This window comes from Saccostrea echinata, unplaced genomic scaffold (genome assembly GCF_033153115.1).
Source record: "Saccostrea echinata isolate AGI-Se365-2 ecotype Australia unplaced genomic scaffold, CSIRO_AGI_Sech_v1 ptg000033l, whole genome shotgun sequence".
In the NCBI taxonomy this organism is placed as follows: Eukaryota; Metazoa; Mollusca; class Bivalvia; order Ostreida; family Ostreidae; genus Saccostrea; species Saccostrea echinata.
In genome coordinates, this window is record NW_026889782.1 from 188,934 (window position 1) to 194,235 (window position 5,302).

At 35.9% G+C, this 5,302-nt stretch overlaps 1 pseudogene; it reads right to left on the bottom strand.

Annotated features, from left to right (window-relative positions):
- Positions 1 to 357: 357 nt before the first annotated feature.
- LOC133199215 (uncharacterized) lies at positions 358 to 938 on the bottom strand (annotated as a pseudogene).
- Positions 939 to 5,302: the final 4,364 nt, after the last annotated feature.

Sequence of the window (5,302 nt, forward strand, 5' to 3'; positions counted from 1 at the left end):
CCCAAGTCAAGATTGTATATTCAAGAAATTGCATACAGGGGATCTATTTCAGTGCTTGCAAGATAATATAAGAGGTTTGTTTTCAAATGGAAAGAAAAGAAAGGTCCACAACAGAAGTACTGAGTACCCAAATAAAGAAGATTTGCAATAAACAAATGGGTTAAGTACAGGTTAAGTACCTTTAATTGCACTATTACACCCCATTTTAACAAGAGTTTGATCACAAATTTTAAAAGGTACAAAGCACAGGACCTGACATAGAGATGTAAAAAGAAAAGATGTCAAGGCACATAAAATCTTATACTAACAAAACAAAAGAAATGTACCAAGACTAATTTAAAAGAAAATGTAAAACGATTACCCAGGGAGACGATTAGCCGCTCTCAGAATAGCTCTCTTGACACTTTGCATGTATTTGTGCATGTGCCTCTTGTCAGTGTGGGAACATTTTATATGGACACGGTCACTGGACAGGAAGTCAAAATTAGAAGACCAGAAACCATGGTGGTGATGGAATATAATGTTTGCATCCGCATGTTGTTGAACCCAATGTTTTAATGCATTGTTAAGTTCTATCACTTTAGCGTTGTAACTATTGGTCCTTTTCCTCCTAATAACCTGTCCAATAATGACTGCCTGAACGTTACACAAGGAAATTTCCTTAACTTATAATGTCTCTCGCAACAGTTTTAACATCTTCCATTGTCAAGGTCGTTTCCACCGATCTGAAGGAACACAATGTCCGGGATTCTCTCGAATGAAGTAAAACGGCCATCACTAGCCATCCAATGTACCGTCAAACCTCCCGCCGCGCGAAATTCCACTTAGAATTGATCTCCTTGCAATCTTAAATTCGTATTTTCTCCATCTGTGAAAACATAGTCTCTCAATCTCCGTATGAATGAATGTCCCATGACAAGAACACGTAACGGTGCCATTGTTTACAAAACAAAGTTACGTGATAATAGGCAGGATGACCAAGATTTTCCCACACAAACACAGGCACAAATAATCCAAAATACAAACGTGTCGAGAGTGTACACTCACCAAAACACTAGTTAATGCTAATAAAGTATCTAAATACCTGGAGGAAGGTAAATAATCCTGGGATATGGGTCAATGAAACCAAATCAATAGAAAACACAGCCACTCTCGACAAAACAAAAATGATAATGAAAGATGCTGATCAGCTATTGGATGAAAACTAAATCGAGAGGCCCCCGACAGGGTGCGTTATGTAAATACTTACATAAACAAAATACTGTACAACGATTGGGTAAAAACAAAGAGGTCCCTGGTGGGGTGCATTACAAAACATTTTACATAAACAAAAAACAAAAAAAAGGGGGGGGGGGGTTGACAATGAAATAACAAAACATACTAACATATATAATACTTATCAAATACAGGATTCAATTAAACGAACTTTACTTAAAACAATTTATTAACATAAATTTATCTTTTCAATGCTTGCTTGCAGTATAGAAATGTGTTATACCACCTTCATCTCCAACATTGACAAGATAAACAATCATTTACATCCTTCACCATTTCTGCTCTCATGTCACTTTCCACCCCCTTGACACTTCCACACCAATTGATGCATGTGGAGGTGGTGAAAATTTTCAAGTTGAGAACAAGGGCAAAGGTATAACATGATTTGGACTTTGTTGAAAAATTTAAGATTTTACCAAACTTGGATCCAATAAAAGATGAATGTCGTCAAAGAACGTTTTGTTGAACAGTATTTAAGTAGAATATATAACAGTATAATTTTGTCATCTCAAACAAATTTGGTTCAGAGTATTCTTGGGTAAAGGGTATTCAGAATCAAAGTGCCACGCCTCTTCCAAGGGGAGATAATTAAGGAACAATTTAACACTGATGGGATATTTAAAATGCTCTAGAGTTGAAAGGCTAAAAAAAAAATATCTATGCGAAACCTTCCCGGTGATCTTTCCAGATTTTTGCCTGTCTTGACTCGTTCTTAAAAACATACTATTGGAGGGATATTTCATTTGTTGTAAGTAAGTTGCAATAATGTAGCACTCTTAGATTTTTTTTTGGGGGGGGGGGGGTTACAACTTCTGACATGAATTGATTCAAAAGTATGCAGAGCCCATATATCAGCTATTTTTACATGCTTTTACAGATAATGGTTGACGTAAAAAATTGTGTAAAAAATTACAACAAAAAACACACATATGCATATCTTGGTTGCCATCCCAAAAATAAATTTAAATATATCTAAGACTTGAGCGAATAAATTAAAATTTGAAAGAAATGATTACACGTATTTCAACCTTAGTGACACATGCTATTAAAATATGGTTTAAAAAGTAATGCAATCAGTATCAATTATACAGTTAAGTACTTATTTCATCATTTTCAAAATCTAACACTTCAGGAAGAAGTAATTATTTCCAGAATACGTATTGGTCATTCAAAATTAACTCATGAATATTTACTTACCCGAAAATGGCAACCAGAATGTATACCATGTGAATGTCCGTTAATTATCAGTCATATTCTTTTGGAATGTACAGATTTTTCTCCTTCTCGAAGTAGACTTTTTAACGATGCATGAACTTTATACAGATATAAATGTTTATACAATTTTAGAATTTTTACATGAATCTGATTTTAGTTAAAATTAGAATAGTATAACTAAGCAATTATGTCTATATTTTAACCGATTACATATTTTTAAATGTTGAGTCCGTCGGATGGGACGTTAAATGGTGCCCAGTGTCAAGGATTACAACCCCCTTGGCACGTAAAAGATTTTTTTCTCTGGTGTTCGAAAGAGAGTAGGCTCACTGGGGGCCGCCAGAGAAACCAAGAACCTCAAAATTGGACATACATGTATACACTTAATTTGATTGCAGAAATATTGCCGACTCGGCGTTAAACAATAATAGTCAATCAAAATCTAACATGATTTCCTTTGTTAATTAAAATAAAATGTAATTAAAAAACAAAAGAATTATCTTAAAATTTTTTTTATTTTTAACAGATATTTTGTCCTGACTGAGTCACTTGTTAAAACATTTTCGTCATTTGATAAGTAAGAAGAAACCTCACAAGATAGATAATGCATGAAACTTGGAATCTCATTTTCAAATTAGTGGCTTTTGCATTACCATCTTTTCAGTAATTTAATTTATGTGACATGCATTTGCTCATCTTTGCTAGCCAAGGATATTTTATCTGCTACTCTTCTCACAAACCCTCAACCTATCATGCTATCAAAAGTTTAGGTGATCTCGAATCACAGCTTACATCACTGATAGAAATAAAGAGTATTTATAAAAAGTAAAGTGTCTGAAGAATATTTAACAAGCAAGTTTATTTGTTAAAAAGCATGCAAGTGTTCATTTCCAATATAGATTACATTATGTGCACAGTATCTTCTTTTTGGATGATATGCAATAGCTATTTAGATAGTGGAATGTTATGAATAATTATCCTGAATAAAGATATCGACATTTATTGATTGGTCAAATGAGGTCAATAAGCTGAACTGCTCTCCGGTTCTCCAGAGTTGCTTTGCGGTTGAGCTTATGCTTAGGAGTCGGCATCACTCCGCACTCTTAAGTTCTTCGGCGTAACTCCCGCCATCAAACACAAAATCATCAATCTCATTAGACATAATCTTTCTTTCTACTTCACCCTCTTCCCATTTTCAAAAAAGACTCGGAAGGGGTGGGACAATCTTCAAGGTTGCTGGTATTTTAGCTTCCCTACCCAGCATTAGCCGATTGAGTGAAGCGCTCGCATGAGAGGTAGAGATAGTTCCCCCTATCAGGACAGTCACGTCACAAATGGCCTGGCTCTTTGCACTCGTAACAGACCAATGACCTTGAAACGCGAGGGCGACCTTGTAGACTGATCCTTAGATAATCGGCGTTTGGGGCTCTTGCTCCTGTCCTTCGAGTCCCTGGGATTATTATAATGCTGCCTGTCGAAGGCCCGGTCCCGTATATCGGCACTGATCTTCGCTCCTTCGGCACTGGAGGACCATTCACGTTCCCTCTTTAAGGTGTGCTCCCTCACCTCACGTCCCCTGTATTCGGAGTTGGAATCCAAGTTCTCTCGGTAATGACCTTGACATGGGGGCCAACTGCGGTCATCTCCGCTAGAGATTGATCTCGCAGCTCTGTGACTAAGCTGGTAGGTTTTAACCCTTTTATTCGCTTATCTAGAATCCCCGAGAGATTATTTAGTAACTGCCACCCCGCCTCGCCGTCATTACACTAAAACAAAATATTGAAATTAGTCAGAATTTACAATAGTGCCCTTCAAGTTAAAAGAAGAAGGAATATGTATCATGTATGGCCTCTATTTTGTGAGTGTTCAGGCCTTTAACACCTTTGGAAGATTTCAGCTCGTCAACATGGAACGCCAAATCCAAAACTTTATTTAGCAGAAATGCTGCTGGATTTCTTTCCAAAAGTGCACTTGAATCCGCATTTCTCAACCTTCATGGGTTAACAAGGACATCCAGGAAAAGGTCATCCTTGTCTATAAACAATGGCACTTATCGCTAAAATATACAATAAATAAATAAATGTGGTTCAATGTATTACCAAGTTTCATTTGTAATTAAGTCTAGTTTAATAAATGACTTTCATTGAATTTTCTTAAGTCATTCCATTTTATTTTTTGAGCTTGCACGAGCTTTAAACTTTGATATCAGACAAAAACTTCGATTTAACTGTTCAGGAAAACTTCCGAAAAAATACTGTGTATAATAAATACCTGCAAAACCTGTTGACTGCACTGCGTCAGTATACAGGCGCAATGTGTAGTTTAAAATGAATTTTTCATCTCAAAACATGTTTTTGACATAATGAGTATCATGGAAAATTAACCACATGGACATTGCCATATCATCCTTAATTTTTTTGTTTGAAAATTCCTGTATTTCGGAAACTAGGATTGTCAGATAAAAAAAAGCTTTAGAAAAGCTCGGCCTGACAATATAACAGATGAACCCCTATCAAGTATCAAAGATTACATTTCTTTGCCCCGCTTGATATCATACATGTACATTTCGTCTACTTGTAGTAAACAAAACATGAAACTTTCGTGTTGCAAATTAACCTATCACATTATTTATTCTTGCGTTGATATTGGAACAATAAATGCTGCCATTTTTCAGCCTTGTCTGTAGGCAATCAGTTTCTCTCTGCCTAACATCAATTGTTATACCTACAAATTTAATAATCTGAGTGGGAAGTACGATCTTGCCTGCTGCCAGAAGGATTCCTATATCTGCACAAACATCCAAAAATAGCTT